At 35.4% G+C, this 19576-nt stretch overlaps 1 pseudogene; it reads left to right on the top strand.

Annotated features, from left to right (window-relative positions):
- The first annotated feature begins 17126 nt into the window (after window positions 1-17126).
- On the top strand, window positions 17127-18989 carry LOC121391146 (annotated as a pseudogene).
- The last annotated feature ends 587 nt before the right edge of the window (window positions 18990-19576 follow it).

Genomic DNA, 19576 nt, shown 5'->3' with positions numbered 1-19576 from the left:
ATAGTGCCACGACTAGTTGATAAAATTTTTTTAACAAATGTCGTAGACCATTTAAAAGGAAAGCTACACAAGATTAAGTTATGAAACGAATGATGTGAATAAAAGTTATAACAAATTAATGTTTCTTTAAGCATTTTGAATTAATGTTAATGCTTTTTTATATCTACAATAGGAGTATGGTAGACCAAGAATGGTAATGTATTCTCCATCGGGATAGCATAGTCTACTATCCATTGTATGTTGAATCTAGTAATATAACATATGGATCATGGCATTAAACTATCTCAGTACTGTATTGTTGTATTATTGAATCAACCAAAACATATCCTAACAAAAAGTACATTTCATTACAGGAGGTTTACGGATAAGGATGATTGAAATTAGCATGCCAAGTTGTAATAGAATTTGCCTAATAAAGGTATGTTACATTACAAGGGGGAAACTTGAATTGTTCACCACTTTCAAGTAGATTTCTTCTTAATGCAGTACTAATGACCATAACAATAAGTTCATTTAATATGCAGGGAATTTATTATAGGTGACTTGATTGTATAACAAAGAAACCATCCTGAAAACAAATTGGGGGGGGAGTGAAAAAAATCTTTGACAGTAGTGTATCTCGTCAACCAGCCCATGATTTGTTTTGTGTTAACCTAGTCTGATACAATTGATTAATATGCGAGATGGATATAGACGACAGAAGAGTAGAAGTTTGGCGTTGGTACCAATTAGGATACATTACTTTCCATGGCAAAAGTGGAAGTTGTTTTAAAAGGTACCAACAATGCAAAGTAAAGGGTAGAAAAAAATATCCACGTTGACGTCATCATTCAGGTTGGTGTTTCATTAAAGAAAAGATAAAACGTTGTCTTTCTTTTATAGCATATCGATTATGATAATGATCTCCTTTCCGGTATTTGAAAATACAAGGAATCATAGAGTATTAGTAGGTGCTTCATGGACAATATTTGTTTGGGATTTACTTCAGAGAATTTACTCCTTTGACCACATTCTTGAAGGAGAAAAAAATTATTGGTGGAAAACATCCCTTTCTCACTAGGACATGGGATGCGCTTCAGAAGAAGTAGACAGAAACACTTGGGAAAAGTTTTAGTTTTCGAAACTTTTTCAAAGTGCTTCAACTCAGATTTAAATTTGCCTTACAAACAAATTAAAAGACAGCGATCAATCTTTTATGAGATGGAGGTTAAAAACCCTATTATTATCATTTACTATCACCTCGTCATGAGACACACACAAGGACTATAAACAAGTAAGGGAGCATGCAATCAAGCTACTGAAAAATAACAACCAATACAATAATTAATTGTAGACAAATAGTATTTCACATTGCTGTCATGCTCCTCCCCACACATTGCTTGGCATGCCACTTTACACAAAATAAGGGCATGTGTTTATACTATGTCTATTCTCTCTATTTTGGGATTATTCTTAGTTCCTGATCATCGAATACCGAGATACATGGTGATCTTTTTAGCAGGATTTGGAGCATATTGTCTGCCTCAGTCTACGCGGAACCAATAGATGGAGTATTATTACCATCGTCTATCTGACTGGTACACATAAGTCTTTTTCTCAGGGGCTCATGTGATATTTTGTTTAGAGTTTCCAGTCAATTTCATTGCAGCAAGTTCCTCAAGTGGCCTGTACACAATCCAGGTCTCATTGATAAACTGGTTTTCTGTCGGTAGACTACTCTACCCTGCCATAAACCTTCATGTGTTCACAAAATGTATGTTTTCAAAGATCAAATCACATTTTTAATAATAATTATTATATTCATCTCAAAAGTAATAATCCAATAAGTTGGTTTAGCGGTTATACTTTAATCTATTAAAATCTACGTGGTTTTGAGTCCTTAAAGTTGGGCCACTAGTGGGACAGACATAGGTAGGTCAAGCAAGAGTGTCTTACACTGGCTTTGGAATGACAGAGATTTCATTTTCTGGAAGAAATTGAGTCAATTGTCTTCAGCTTGCTCGGGTACACCTCCAAAAAGAAGGCGGCTCTGAATAGGCTGCCCTTGAAATGACAACGAGTTAGTTCTAGTTTGAGTTTATTTTTAGATCTTTGTTTTGGTGGTCCCTCTACTCGCTCTATCTCAAGAAGCAGAAAAGCTCAACAAAATATTCAAAGTATGTGTCCAATGAGTTGACTTTACTTGGCTGTGTCTGAAGTACTTCGAATATCTTCTTTCATCACATTCAACGACGGCCTCTGGTGCCTACCCGCAACCTCCACATAATCAAGGACCCAAGTGCAGGATTAAGACTCCTATCAGAGCAAACTATAAGTTGTCAGGTATACAGTTTTCATCAGGTGAGACAACATTATTGTCTATAGCTGTTCAAACTGTATGATTACTGTGTGCTTTTGTTTTGGAAATGGTTTTTCTTCTGCACCACTGCCTTGACTAAACAAACGCTTATCCAATAAATCTTCATCAATAAAAATCAAGAGTGATTGAGTCAGGTAGGGATCTTCCACCATTGTCGATAATGAGCATATAAGCTCTCTGGAAACTGACATCAACTCATCATCATCTGCCTTTAGATAATAGGAGCAAATACATATTGCTCCTCCATTTCTTGTATTAGGATGATAAGGATGCGCATGTAGGAGCCCCAAATCACGAGATCCTCTACTGCAAGATGAATTAACATGATTAGCTTGACGCAAAGGTTTTCTATCCAGTTATAAAGGTTAGGGTCTGTGGTTTATGGAACATAGAGAGAGAAAAAGTGTGGGTACGCTGTCAGAGGACCAATCTGACCAATTATGAGCTGTAGGAGTGGCGGATTTTGCTCACAGAAGAGCCCTGAGATGTGAGAGAGAGATAAGGGTTGAGGCTCAGATACAGCCTAAAAAAATGAAAGTGATTCAAGCATTATGGTCAATGTAAATTAGTAGCTCTTAGTGGATATAGTGCCTAATACTTACTTTAATGAAAGGAGCATATTTGTTTTCCAAAACAAGCGATTCTAAAGTCTCCATACCCAACTGTTCTAACAACAAAGGAATACAAAATAATTCGAAATGTTTCCATGAACAGATCCATTGACGTGCATTTCTTCTCCTTTACGAAATAGTAGCTCACAGGCCAATAAACTGAAGACTTTCGTATCGTGCTTCATTGACAGTGCTATACAACTTTTTGTTCAAGCAAACTACATGACAGATCAATCATTCAAAATCATGACCAATGGGCGTGGCTTACTTTGATCACTGTTTTTTATACTCTTGTGTTTAAGTAGTTCTCAACTCGATCATGGGCATATACTAAAGGATTAAGTTTGTGGAGCATGACATTCTAAGTAGAGAGCTCTCATATCCTCTAAAGACAATGTGAAGTTGACATTAGGACGATATACAAAAAGATAGTGAATATCTTTGCTAAGTTCAGAGACCGCATCAGAAGGTACTAAAGATACTAGAACAATATAGGGGTTGGTTTGGTGATCTAGGGTTTAAAATATTACAGAGATCAAACATTTATAGCTAATTCTTCCATTATTTATTAAATATCAACTACCATAAACGATGAGGGCTTTATTTTTCCACATAAGTATTGATACAATATAATAAATCTTTTAATTGTGGGTTTGGATGGATCAAATGTCTTTTCAAATGCTTCACAGAGTTCACTGAGTGGTCATAGCATGCTCTGATGTGAGAGAAGAAAAGACGATGAATTTCTGACCAATCGTAAACAAGTAGATTCTGACATCTTGATAGAAAATCCTTTAACTTTCCTCATTGACTGAGTCCTGTTTTACTGTTCTCTCCAGAGTTAGTTTGTGTTCTTATCTGTCCTGCAATGTTCTGTCTGTCATTGGCCCTCGCATGTGGAGGCTCTGTTGTATATACCTCAGTCAGTATGGGCTCTCTCTGCAACAGCTCGGTTGTGTGGTTCTTTGTCTGTAGTGTATCTGCTTGTAATGAAATACCCTGTAAATGAGGTGTCTTTGGTATTGGTAACTGTGACTTCTGTTCCGTCTTCCTAATGATGACTGCCTTTGTCTACGGACTCTTCTTCTTTCGGTTCAACAACAGTTGCAAGTAAGTAATTGTATTTCTAAGCTAGCACCTTGTCCAGATACCTACATGTAATCAAGAATATTTGAGATCTCCTGAGACTACACCACCTCCTTGACATACGAAGCTCTTGGACAGCTTCATTCACTGAGGAATGTACCCAAGTTGGTTAAGATTAATTTGATTTTTAAATGTTTGCATAATATGATGTTGTGAGTGCCGCTAACGTCCTTTTATGACCTGCACAGTTCCAACAGAGACAGGTACTTGGTCTAGAAACACTTGGCGTGGCTTGTTCCATAGCTGAGTAGGAACATGAGTAGCTATTGCAATTGAAGTTTTGGGGAACCAATTTTTTGTAGATGAGCTACTCGCCTTGCTCCGTCACCTGTCAACTATAAGGGATAGAACTTCTGATAAGTAATTTAGATTGACTAACAATAACCGCATCAGGAATAGCTCTAATACTTGGATCAACTTTTTCTTGCCCATAAAAGTTAGCATCAAATCGTTTTTATACATTCCCTTATACTCAGGGAACTATTTGAGTGAGAAGAAAGACCTTGGGTACTTTTACAGAATATTTCCTAAGTTACAGGCAAATACACGCAGAGGAAGGAGGGGAGATCACACGTTGAGCCCCTGACCCCATGATCTGAAGTCAAAATTCTATGGATGATAATGTATTTAATTATCAGTGTACTTTACCTCAATGATGGTATTCATCGTCTTCCAAAGATTGATGAAGTTAGCATGACCACAATAGTTAGACAGCTTCTTTCCATAGTACCTCTCATACTCATACAAGAAACGATCCAATGTTGTTTTTGGTGACCATTCATGTTTATATAGGCAACTCCTCAAATTTCCTCATCACAGTCATTTTTCAACGACTCTGGTGTTTGAACTAATTCAACAACTTTAGATTATTTCCTTCTCCTGATACCTAAAATTGTCAAAAAAATATTTTTATCAAACCTTCAAAAATGCGTGCCGGGAATCGAACACGATCTACTGCTTTGAAGGCAACAATGCTAACCATTACACCACCAACGCCTCTTAGCAGTACTTTACAAGTAAATTACCTAACAACATCAGGTATGAGCTGTAGCAATGAGACACTTTTCTTACACCACCATAATCAGTAGCGCAAAAGGAGTCGTTTAAAACACCGAAATGAACTCCTCTGGTATTCGCCATACTTTCTAGATGCGTTACCAGGAGTTGAAGAAAGAACTTCAAGTAATTCCTGCTTAAAGTTCTCAACTTTCTCTTAAGGAATAATACTACTGCTGGACGCCATTAACAGGAGGTGTCTTAAGGTTTAATGAGAACTAAGGAATACTCTTGATAATAGATTACTAACCACTGAAAAAGGGGGGATTTGTCAAGATAAACTATAGTCCCCAGTTTTTTGATCCTGTTGGTGCGTTCTTCATCTTTCCATTTTAAAAACAACTATGGACGCAAACAAAGGTTACCTTATTCCTGGACATAGGCTAAGTTAGACGTCTCATCCCAGTTTCTCCTGGAAGAAGTCAGATACTCTGATAGACTTATGAAAGTAATGTTTGATGTTTTGCTGTATTATGCATAACTGAATTAAGGAGATTACTGTCATAAGAGTTACTAAAACTAATAATTACCCTAAGTGGCATTGGTTATCCAGGAGTAGCGATAAACAACTCAAAAAATTCTTTAGCTACATCTTCCAATTTGTTTTCTGCATTCCAACAAACTGCATCACTATAAGCAAACAATAAAATCAAGCTCCATGACCAACTCAAACTGTTACCATGTTGAGGACTCTTTTCACGTAGGTCTACGACTATAGTTAGCAGGTTTTATTCCTCGAATGACTATCTCTGGAAAAGAATGCCAAAACTTCTGTAATTCTTGTCTAGTTTTCCTTTGTGGGAGTTGGAAGTGCACCATCAGCATTTTTATACTTTAAACAAAACTCTGTAGCATGTGAAATTAATATATAAGAAGATATGATATGGAAATACATAACTCCATCAGTTTGAGTCCCCATTTTTTGGGTTGAGGACTGTAGTAGTTTACAGACATTTACTCTTAGTGTTGGTGTTTGACTTTACAAAACTACAGGCGACACAATTCAGTGAAACCTATTACCTGAAAGGTAAGAAAACATCTCAATAGGAAAGATATGAAAACAATGCATTAAATGCACAAACTTGTTGAAAAGACTGTAGTATCAGGACATACCTTCATCTTATCGTTAATGAAAACAATGCATTAAAATGACAAATTGTTGAAAGACTTAGTGTATAACATACCTCCTCTTTATCATCAGAAGCTCCTACTATTCAAATACTCCTTGACATGTGTTCTGAATCATCAATTTCAGATAGTGCTGATTTGCATATCTGTAATTATATTCAACAAGATAGTGGGCATCACTCAATAGACACTTACACTTGTCCATAGCTGTTCTTTAAACTGTGTCCAAAGTGACCCATGCTTCTCATATTTCCGAGCAGCAATTGGATTTTTTTTCGACATTAGTAAACACACTCTTATCTCTTCTAGTTGTTTTCTCCAAGTCAAATTAGTTGCCTATCCATGCTATGTGTTCTTACGTCTACATTCATTATTAATATCAGTCACACAAGAATGGCAATTTAATAGGCAATTTTGGAAAGGAAGACTGCCTTGTTTTGTAACTTTGTACGTAAGTCAACTGTTCCCTTTAACTTCAGCTGTACTTTGAAAATCCAATTCTGTTAGGAGACAGATCTCAGAGAATTTACTTCTCCAAATCAATTCAGGAACGATTACACTGCGTATCAAATTAAGATATATTATAGATATACACTTTATACCTTAACTTTTACTGCCAGTCGTATTTCCAGTGAATTGAGAAATGATTTTTGCATGTTTCTTTATATCACTTTTCACTTAATTCCTTTAACAAGAAATTTAGTTGACTTCCATAGGAAACTACTGAAGGCTAACCAAAGACATCTTTTATAAACATAATGAAGACAAAACCTTAGTGATTACTTGAGGTTGATGGTGGTGGGAAGAACCTTGGTTGGTGAGGGGTAATGGTAGGTTGCATAAGACCATAATGGTGGAAATCGAGGTGGACGCAGAAATGGATTAACAAAGGGATGTGGAGGTCCCCAAATGGAGGGAACTGGAAAACGACCATAGTCCTGGATTAATATGTGGTCTTAGAGAAGGAGGTACAGTAGGAAAAATGGTGTGTGTTGTGGATGGGGAGGAGCTTCCAACTTCAAACTCTGATTTATACCATACACGTCTTCCCATTCAATCCTCGTTTTGAGCTCTAATGAAACATTAGATAAAAGGATGTGATAATGCACTAATATATGTACTGATATGCCATTCTTCATTCCTAAACAACACACGGAGCAGTGCAGATGCTCGTCTACCTTTAAACTTTACCACCACAATTATCAGCTAAACTAAAAAAAAAAAAAAAAAGTGACAACGGCTTTCTTAGTTTCCCTACTTCCATATTTGGCAGTCCGTGGACATAAAAACAGTAGCAAGGGAAAAGGAAAAAAGAGAATCTGCTTCTTTGCGCTCCAAATATCAGTCAAAAACTCATCAAATTAGAATAGTTTTGTGAGCACAAATACTTGAGAGCCTCTGTGGCACATGCATGTGTGCATTAAGACAATAGTAATGTTATGAACATGGGAAGGTCATTGAGTTCTGGAGAAAATTTAATATCTCCAGATACCAACACAAACAGTCGCGGAGGGTAAGTAAGTATTTGCAAATTTCCGCATACTTTGTAGTAATTTGTCATCAGATGCATTCTTGGCAATAGCATTTTACATGTACTAAAGTAACCTATGGGAAAAGTTGAATACTCCAATCTACTCCTTACATAGATAGATGTCACTTACATGAGCTTTCTGAAGGTCATCCAGACATCTTTTCTTTTCTTTGGTGATATCCAGACCACACATAACTCAGCTTCCCTTTTCCCCTGAAACACTCTTTTCTCATCTTGTTAGCTATACTAAATGCTGACTTAGTAATTGGAAACAGGACATTCTCAATGTACCCGAACAGACCGACTGGCCGAGCTGGCATTGGTTTGGCCATAGTAGGATGAACAGCAGCAGCAGCAGTTTTTCTTTAGGCTTTACTTGTTCAATAGATTGAGAGGACGTGAAGTGAACTAACTTCTTCTTCCTCACCAAATGCTCTTCTTCCTCTTCAACCCTTTTTTCTTTTTATTTCAAGACTCATAATCGAGTAAATGACTCTGGTTGCCCACTAATGTTAAATTCATAATCTTCATCTTCATCTATCTCATAGGGATAATGCCTGAAAGGGCATCTGAACTGTCCTGAGTCTTCATCTTCTGAAGCAACTGAAAGATAGAGTAGATGCTATAGAGAGAGGTTTAGTTTCTCTTATTTTTACACCTTTCATGGCAAGATAGAGGACTGCGAGGATTAGGAGAGAGGTACTCTGTTTTAGTAGACTGCTGTGCTATTGTATTGGGTGGTGTGGATGGTTGGAGTGAATCCAGGTGAAGGTGGTGTAATTTACTCGCTCTTTTAAGATCAGAATATGTCACAAACTGTCATCATCTGATTCAATATTTATCAATTCAATGCTAAAGATTCACTAGAATCCTGAGAAGTCAGGCTAGCATGAGAACCAGATGAAGAACGGGACAGTAACAAGCTGTTCTTGAGCTGGCTGCCCTCCCTGTAATGTACAATGATATGTATGATATACTGATGTAACAAGTACCTTGTTTAAGTGGAGGATGTCTCTTTGGACAATATAGGTTTAGACATTTCTTCTGTAGCCACATTTTCACAGATATCCTGTGTTACCTCATCATAATGACGATATGGACACTATGTGATAATGTGATAACATCTTAAATAAAGTGCATTATAGACATACTTTGTTCCCCATTCTTACAGGTATTGCCATCCAAGAAGAAGAACAGTCAGTTAAAGGCGGTAGTTAATTGCTTTCTTTTTTAAATGACCTTCTTTTTAAGGGACAGATGGACCTTTTGTTTTAATTGGTTCTGTCATAAAATTTTAGCCAGCCTAATTTCTTAGCAGCTCTCTCTGCAATTTCTTTTTGAGCAAAGTTAACATATCCAAATAATTTTGACTGTCCCATTTTATCTTTCATTATGACACACGATGTAACAAGACCAAATCCTGAGAAAACGTTGTTTTAACTCATCTTCTGTAACTGACTCATGAAGATTACCAACCCAAACTGGGTGGGTGGGGTCTCTTGGACAGGGGTTTTCTTCTTCTCATAACCAGTAGCCATTTGAAGAGATTTGAATTTATTCAAGAAATTAGTGTATAGTTCTCGTAAAGTTATCTTGAATTTCAAATTCAAGCCAAAAAGAGGGGAGAGATACCTGCACTTCAGCAATATTAATAATAATTATTGCTATTGCGAAATAATAAACTTTAATAAAGGCGGGGACTAACCCCCGAGACACACCTCTATCGGGTGCAGGAACGCAAAGACGCTGTCAACATGGCTCAGAGCGAGAGTTGGAGAAAAATCAGATAGGAAGAAATTCAAAAGATTCACTCTGTCAGATGTCATTCTCAATGCATTTCAACCTGGTGGTAATCATTCTGTGCTGATGTTCATTAACATTGTCTTTTCTCCTCTTACCTCCCTTTGATTGTAATCATTGCTTTCCTAACTGGCTACAAACTGTACATGATCATATTACTGATGATGCCTTTGGCTCTTCATTGTTTCAACAAGTAAGTATAAAGTACATTATTACAAATTGTATCCTTTTTCCTCCCTCTTGATATATTTCTGACAGATTTGTAGCAAACCTAATGGAGGAAACACCAGAAGGGGAGATGAAGATGATAAGAAGAAATGATTTGAAATGGACACCTACTTTGATAGCAATAAATTATACTAGTAGAAAGTTAATACAATTCTCCTTCTTTATTCTATTCATTAATACAAAACCTGATAATCAGCACTTCTTTGAAAGAGTATGAATGTATTGTTCTATAAAAATGAAGAGTTGTATATACATAACCCATAGACTTAAGTAGTATTACTATAAAAATACATGTACTTAATTTACACCTGAATGAAGCAGGAATTCCACAGGTAGAGATGATTGAAGCAATATTTCTCATCCTCATATTGTATTTAATCTGACTAAAAGAAATATCTGTGTTAGGTTTGGGTTTAACCATGTATACTAAGTTATTAGTGCATATATATATATATATACATTTTTTTGAGAATGCTTATTAATGTATGGGCTTGTATTAATTTTGAGTCAGGGGCAGTAAACCCATCGTATTCGTCATGTGCACATTTAATAGCATCATATAATAGAAAACCTGCAATATACAAATATAGCATTGTAGTGTAGAGGTGGTTATTTATATTTATAATACAATATTTATAATTATGTGGGTGTTACACTATGTAGGTATGTTCAGTCTCTAACCCCTCCCTTCCTATATAGCAATGTGCATAATTTCCTTATTAGACTAATGATATAAATAAAATTAATATTTTTAAAGAAATGTTTGTTATAACAATATAAACATTTGTAATAATATTAATAATGATTATTTATATATATATATTATATTTATATATATATATATACAATTGTGGTAAAATATGTTATGAAAAGATATATTACGAAATATATTCATTTGCCAAAACAGCAGTGGCCAGAAAATTTTCTAAGTACATAATAACTTACTTTCTTGAAAAGACCCCTCATATATGATGAAATTTGAAACTTGAAATGGAGTATATTCAATTAATTCCCCATCAATTGAAATATGCCAGGAGTAATGGGATTAAGACGGGAATGCTTTTAGTATGTATCTCATGAACTACATCAAGAGTTCTCAATTTTTCAGTGTCTACTATGCAGACAACATTGTCGAGTGTCACATCATTTAGTGCCATACAAAGACAAAACTCTCCTGACCTACTTTGACATCAGGGTGAGCAATAAACTCTGGGCCATAAAGGCAGACATTAGGCCTACAAATAATGAAAATTGACCTTCAACGCTTTCCCAATTGTCTGGGACAGGACTGACAAAGATGGTGGAAGAAGTGGGTTTGAGGTCTTTCCATAGCTCACCCTACATCTTCATTCCCACTAGCTCATCCTCACTTAAATGTGTTGGACTGGGTTGTATCAAATTGTAGATAACTCAAGCAACCCGATATAACTCTTCAACACTGTACATTTTAGAGCACCAATGATACTGCGCAACTCTCCTCCAAGTATGCGAAACGTCTCTGATTCAATGTCAATATCTCCCGTCAATGCCCCAGTGTGCGATACAGCCATATATTTATAATCAGTAGGAGTTTGTAATGAAGCTATGTCATGAGGTTTGTATTCCTCCACGAACTATCTGAAGGCTGCATTACTGACTGAATATTCTTCAACTGAAAAGAGAAAGATAATATTTGATAATAACACTTCATTATAACAGTACTATGTAGGAAAATTGTGACTTGATCTATGAGAGATGATCAGTGTCAAAATTGGGTCCCAAAATCAACTTTCGAAATAGGGGATACACTTTTTTTGAATAGGCGAGTGTACATTTAGAATATAGAGAGTACACTTTTTGGAATAGGAGGTATACTTACATAAACATTTGTATTGTGATTATGCTAATATCATAATAAAACTACTAGAGTTTTTAAGATTGGGAATTTCCAAAAGCCTGACCATGAAGCCACTACAGAAAGCTAGGATTCAAGCTATCAAGGATATCTACGCAGTAGTTCACATCCCTTGGAGAGCTAAATATGATTACCATAATATTGTGGTACAATATTTAAGTATGTAGTTTATTTAATTGTTTGCTTTCAATTGTTATAACAGAACAAAACAATGTATACAAAAATGTGGTCCATAACTTTCTAGCATACAAAGTATGTCAGGTAGTAACTTGTAATCAAAACCAGTGTTATGTGGTTTCCAAATGTATAATAGTAATGATACACAATCCGGTACTATTATGTGGGCAATATGGCCATATATAAAATATCAGTTAATGCTATTATTTTAGGCATTATAAACTGAACTAGGTTAGACAGAGAAAGTCTAAAAACATCCGTTAATTGCTTGTGTGATTAGATTCTTCTATACAGTAAACAATATCATTGACATAAGACTATGTTAAAAAAGAATAAGACACATTAATATAGCAATTTACATAATCCTATTACAAGTACACAACTCACTGTGCTTCATACAATAGAGAACTGATAAGAGCATTACCAGATCCTGTGGTAACATACCAATAGGTATTGGAATAGCAGATTGCCCAGTCTGGTCTAGACATTAGACCATAACAACCTACATTGCCAAAGAAAGGATTATTAAGCCTAGTAGCTCTAGTATCTTACTTCATGAAGGAGTGCGTCTCCTCCTACAATAATAATACCAGTAATAGTTGGAGATGTCAAAAAGATCTAATGGCTTTTTTGCATGGCCTTGGCCCTTCTAGTTGAAAGAAAACATTTTGCAAGAGGAAACACTGTTTCATTACTTACAGTTGTTTTTCCTGAACACACTGTGGCAACCCACTTCAAATATGGAAATGCTACTTTTCGATATAGTTGTTCGCTTTTTCGCTTTCCTAGAATGGATTAATAAAAAACAAGAAGGCGCAGAGGTTTAAAACTTTCACTACATAGTAACTTACAACTTATTGTTAAACTATATTCATTACCTCCTATAAAAACTTTTCTGTCATTATTAAAAACCTTGGTTTTGAATAGTTCCCTCCATGTTTCCAGCTGTGATGGAAGGTTGGTCTCAAATCTTCTGAATCATTAAATTCTAAAATTTCTTTAGTAACTTTACGAGAGAGGGGACTTGAGAGTAGGTTTTTGACCTGTTGATAAGGTTGTAATTCTGTTCTACAGGGGCCTTTTGCACCCGATGATGTCCTTCCTAAGGATACGTAAGGCCTATAACATCGTCTAAAAGAATATTAAATGAAAGGCCTGCTTCGTTAGCTTCACAACTTAATCGACTTCTCTCTCGAGTAAAGCAGTCGACATTGTTAACCTAATCCACAGCGCTGACACTCGACCATATTTAACTACTCCTCATTCTCGACTACCCCAAACGCCTTGTGGCCATCTCTCGCTCAAATCGGAAATCTATTTCTAGTTGTCGTCTTTGATAAGGGCGGACAATACCCAGTTCAGGCCCGGCCCTGTAAACACGTTTCACACACAATTATTCTAATATGATATCTGTTATCAATCAAACCCAACGCAGAGTATTTACACGTGGAATATGAAGGTCCTTTTCAGTAAATTTCAGTATTTTCGGCAGTACCCTTGATCCTCCTTGTCCTCCATAGGATTATAAGCACAAAAGAAAAGACCCTTTACGAGAGGCCTTTCTTTCCTGAAGAAAAAAAAAGCCAATATCACAACACTGCTAACTATATTTATTCCACATAAAAGTTCTTTAGATGTGTGTATGTATACTTTAACTGTCAGGTATTTCTAGAAGCACTAGTAGCCAAAAAAAAACCCCCCCATCAAGGAATCGTAATGGTACGAGTTTACTTACGAGACAATGACCGACTTTAGAACACTAGTACCCAAGTGTGTTCGTTTGCGTCGAGCTGGTATTCAAGTCGGTCAAGTAATTCCAGTTCTTTATGCATCACAAAATCCTTGCAGTCATAGACCAGGAAAATCATTATAACTGGTTCCTCTAACCTGGACTTTGCCTGGAAGGTTTTGAAAGGTATCCCAATGGGAACCAGAAAATATCACTTATAACAGATCAAGAGCAAGTGTTTGAAAACCCATTTATGAGCAATTCAAGTTATGTGCGCGAGTTATATGCTCCACCTACTCAACCATATTTATAATAAATTTAATACAGGTTATTTTTCTGTGGGGACTTCCTACCAATACTACAGAGAATTTAGACAATGGTGAATGCATTCTGTTACACCTAAACATTGGTGAATATCCAAGTTTAATCATAATGGGAATAATAGATAGTACTGAACAATATTAGTCCATGTAACACATATTCTCTATAGAATATCATTATAATAGATATCACCATTTAACTTTAATATATTTACAGGACAAAACAACCCCCTCAATTTAACCAGTACAAGTGGATATAGAAATTAGTGCTAAGGAGCAACACAGGCACACATAGCCAGATGGTCGTTTAGTTGTCATTGTCAACGAAAAAATTTATTTAACAACAGCATATCGTTGTGCTTGGGCTCTTACTCTCTTTTCCTATTCGGCTCTGTGTTTTGACTAAAAAAGTAAAGTTCGACTCACAAAATAGTTTTTTGACATATAAAACCCAAATTAAAGATAGACTGCCAATAATTGTTATTGTTTGGTACTATATGTATGGTTGGTATTGCGTTTATGTGAAACAATAAACAGAAATATTATGGTACAATACTTCCTATTAGGGGTTAACTTTAGTAATTTACGAAGAGTTCATGATAGGATTAAAGTATAGTATAGACTTAACAGCTGAGATTTAGAAAAGACATGAATTCCCTAGAATACATGATTTACACATTCTCTGTCCAAATAATATATTAGTGGAAGTGCGCTTTTTCTATTACAGACAATAACTTAGGTCTTTTTTATGATTCAACAATAATCATCTATATAGAGAGATATTCTTTGTTTATAAGAAAGGTCACAATGGCTATTGACATCTACTGATTAAAATCTAGCTTTCTTAGATCACCACTATAGAAATAACAAATTATAGTGTTAGACAAATAGTCTAACCCATTAAACTGTGTATGCCTCCGCTTTGCAGGATCATTGATATTAGGATCATTTAGGAGATCTTGGAATACATAATAGAATCTGTCATACATCCAGAATAAATTGTGTTGTATTGATTAATAACATAAATTACTTGGTTTTATGTGGACCGTGGTCTCCAGTCTTTATCTTCATCCCAAAAGTGATAAACAGACAGTACCAGATGGATAGACCATTAGGATTGAAATAAGGGAGGACAAAATTTACCTTAGTAAACATAACAAATGGAGATTAAAAAGATAACCAAAAGTACTTAAGTTTAGAATCATTGTCCACTAAAGGCTTGTTCATGGACATTATAACTTGTAACTATACATTGATCTTTTGTGTGACAAAACTTGGTAGTTTTAATTAAAAAGTCATAGGGAAATGTGGCTTCAAACTGTTTTTTAACAACAAACTGTTAACTGGTTACCTAATTTTGATTATTCATTTGAATATCGTATATACATTAAGCATGGTGGTAGTGCTTGACTTTTGTTAATTACTAATCTAGAATGGTTTTTATAATATTCATAGGACCAACACACACCCACACACACACATAATAAAGCTGCTGTAACCCTTTGTCCCCTTACATAGTTTTAAAACTTACTATAACAATGATAGAATTATTAATAATTTACCAAAGGAATTTCTATCATAGTAGTAATGCAAAAGATTACATTTTGGGGGTTGAAGTTGGATAATCATCTTTAAAAATCATCCTTAAAAAAAAAAAGCCCGGTTTTTTTAAACCACAACACTCTCCCACGGAGTCCAAAAGAATGTTTACTGCATAAAATTATATAGAAATTTACACTTACATTTTTCTGCCAGAATTCCTAAAATATTAAAAATATAAGATTGTAATATTTGCCAGTTCCTTTACCGTATACGATATTGGTAAGAAAAATTAAAGAAGCCAACATTTGGGAACATAAAGGTAATGTTTGGGTTTTTGGGGTACCATATTTTCTATTATATTGGTAATGTCCATGATGTAGGCATTAATGAGGGAGTACCCCTTATGTCATATAATATAAGGGGTACTTTTGGCCAATTAACTAGGTTGTGCTTTCTAGTAGTCTTTTTATCGTGCCGTATGTATGCAAATTAATGAAAAAGAAATAATTATGAAGATTATAGTGAGAGAAAAATAATATTAAAGTACTAAAACCTAACCAACATTCCCTTGTCATTAGATTAAGGGTACCATCAGGAGGTTGTTCAAAGTTTTGCTATAAACCCTGTATGTTTAAAGAAAACTTACATTGATTTTCCCATGATAGTTGGGTATAACCAAAAAACTTAATGATATTAAAATACTTTAATTGTCCACTGCCAGTATCAATTAGTTTAGTTACAGATAAACGTTGATCACATGGTCATTACTAATACACTTTACAAAGGGATGGTCTTTTCTCCATTCCTTTCTTTCCTCCTAAGCGACCAAAGGTATTCCATACATTTCTCCTTACTCCTGAAGAGAAGATTTCGTTATTTTCCCCCCCCCCCACCAAAAATGGCACGAAATATGAGTCATGTATTATACAAAAATGTTGAGCTCACCGTCCCTCCTTCCACTCTATTTCCCTTCCGTTCCTTTAACCGTATCATGCTATTTAAAAGCATTGAAAAAGTAAAAGGCCGGGGCAGCGAAACCCATACCCACAAAAAAACATAGGGATATAGTTCGCGAGAGGCGTGGGGTATAATAGTGCGAATTGCTAATTATTCACATAATATGTGTCTTAGCCATAGTATGGAATAGCCATAATGCTACGAAGAAGCAAGAAAGATAAAGGAGCTGAGCCTAGTACCCCAAATGTGACAGTCAAATCCAAAGGCCGGAATAGGGGGGGGAATTAATCAAGGAGAATGTTGGGTATTCCAGAATTATAGTCTTTTTTGCAACACAGTACATTGCTGATGGGCAGGTCAATGCCACAGATTTTAAACCATCTATTATTATTGTTTATGACAGATGGGAGTGCAAACCAAGTCATTGGTGAACATAAAGTCTCATCCTCGTTATGGAGATATTACAAGGAAGTTGGGCTGCCTCGCAATTCACCCAAGAATACTTGGAGGTAGATAGATATAGAGGAAAATACACATAATACCAATACTCTATTAATGTTCAGTTTAAATAAATAGAGTGCCTTATACAATTCAAAAAATCATTATATATGAGACTTCCATGGTGGTGCTGTAATTAGCAATTGGAGCATGGACCCATCGAATCAGTCCATGTTTTTCTGTTATCATGGATCTTCCAAAGGTTATTGGACAGAGCCGAATATTGGCCTGAAAATGGAACGTATGTTTTAGTATAGTTTTTGTGAAACCATTGAATAATTGTTTTGTAGCCCTTTGAAAATTTAAATGTAAATCGTCTCAGAGTAGGGGACATTGACTGTACTGCAGCTGGAACATGTGTGAATTGAATGCTATTAAAGTATGGGCAAAAATACAATCCTGGTGAGTTAAGACATCAGTTGAATGCAGGTGGATTATTGTTATAGACTTAATTTATTTCTTACTTTGTAGCAACATTCAAACAACTTCCCCTATCTAAGGACATGGGAAAATTGGTTAATTCAGATCTTTTCTATGATTTATGCTTCATAATGAAAAGCAAGAAAGTGTATGCCAATATAAGCCAATTCTAGTAGCTCGTTCAGATTACTTCAGGCAGGCTATGTTTTCTCATAATATGAAAGAATTCAGGCAAAGTACTGTAATACTTTCAACTAATTTATTGTCATCTCATAATAGCAGAATGAAATTATTTTTAGAAGAACGTCAAGTATGATGTACATTTTTACCATTTCCCCTGGAGGATATATATACTGGTGAATCTAACTTGCAGTCCCACTTCTCAGCTGTTGATATACTCAAAGTATGGGAAATTATTTATTTTCTAATATAAGTTAATGGTTTTTAATGTTTAGTGGCTGAATTATGTTTAGCATGGAAGATCTCAAGGTGACTTGTAGTCTCGTATCCTGAACATCTCTCTGTTGACACTGTCTTACCAAAGATCTAAGTGCTATTGGCCAAGGAGATATTTTAGGTGAGCACTATTATTGCAAGAATATAAACAAAATTTCTTGTTTAGCTGTCCTACTGAACTGTGTTATGGATTCATTGCTGAACATTATGTTGAAGTGACTAAGTCAGAGGATTTTCAATCCTTGCCCAAGAGCACATTCTTGAAATTGTACAACTAACAGCTTCAAAACTGAAACTATGAAAACACAAACAGGAAGAAAAAGTATTAGTACACATGTTATAGTATTTTATTTAGTTTATTATTATTGAATATGTTATTATTTAGTACACATGTTGTAATATTTTATTTTATGAATATGTTATTATAGTGGGCGTGTCACAAAGCAGGTTGGAATAGCACACCATGCGCGCGGTAAGTTACGTTGATTATCTTCTTAATCAACTTAAGTACAGGTCGAAAATATGCCCTAGAAACAATTACAACAGTGGCTTTTATGTCTTATATTATTACCTTCAGAGAACCTTCAGAAAGAAAGAAAAGAATCCATGAGGGAGTTACAAATACGAAAGCTAGGTCTGAATATATGTGTAGGTGAGAGTGGAGATAGATTAACGCGAGCAGCTAAAGTACTCGAAAGCTCTTACCGAACCAAACTCCAGTATACTCTAAAGGTAATTTGTAATGATAAAAAGAGTCAGTTAGTACATAATCATGTAGGCACGGTTTACTGTACGTTCATTTGGAATACGACGTAATGAGCAAATAGCCCAGTTCATTGCACTAAGACGAGGAGGAAAAGCTGAGCAGATAATAGAAAATGGAATTACGTGTCAAAGAAGGGAGCTTTATAAGGAGAATTTTCAGACACAGGCAACTTTGGTTTTGGTATCCAGGAGCACATAGATTTGGGTTATTAAATATGATCCCACTATTGGTATATATGGACATGTGACTTCTATGTTTGTGTGATGGACGAAGAGGATATCGTGTAGCTGATCGTAAGAGAAGAAAGAGTAGGATTGGTTTGGTTCATCGTGTGACTAAGACGCAACCATGAACTGGTTTCAACAAAAGAGGTATGTACAGGGCTAGTTATAATTATTTGATTTTTTCTACTAGTATGAAGGAATTCTATTGCCTGGAAAGAAGAAATAACCAGTAGAAGAAACTTAAGTGAACATTATGTATGGATTTTGTGTAAGATTTTTTTGAAAATCTATTAATTAATATAAATATTAATTTGGGGGTGATGTTATATGAGTCATCCCTGGCCCACTTGGTAAGTGTCTTATAAAAAAAAGTTACGTTGATTTTGCTGAATACGTTTTAACATTGAGCAACCACAGTGATAGATCGGTGGTGAGCTCTTTTCCCTGCAATTACAGTTTTTGGAAAACTCCTACCACAAGCTCCTGTTTTCCTTCCCAATTTTCTGGCCAGGGATCAAGTCGTTTTAGCAAATCAAATGCTTTGAGCTGAAATATAGAATTGGACCCATCTATAGAGAACAAAAGTTTATAAGACATAAATAATGAATCATAACTGACCCTGTAGCAATCATTAGCGATTAATTGTAGGAGGTTCAATGATTCTGCAGATGTCTCCATCTCATGTACAACTCCCAGCTTTTTCTGGTTTCATAAGCATGAGATCTACAGTGTTG

The sequence above is a fragment of the Gigantopelta aegis genome, unplaced genomic scaffold, assembly GCF_016097555.1.
Source record: "Gigantopelta aegis isolate Gae_Host unplaced genomic scaffold, Gae_host_genome ctg1809_pilon_pilon, whole genome shotgun sequence".
NCBI classification, from domain to species: Eukaryota; Metazoa; Mollusca; class Gastropoda; order Neomphalida; family Peltospiridae; genus Gigantopelta; species Gigantopelta aegis.
This window is presented reverse-complemented; position numbering and strand designations above follow the sequence as displayed.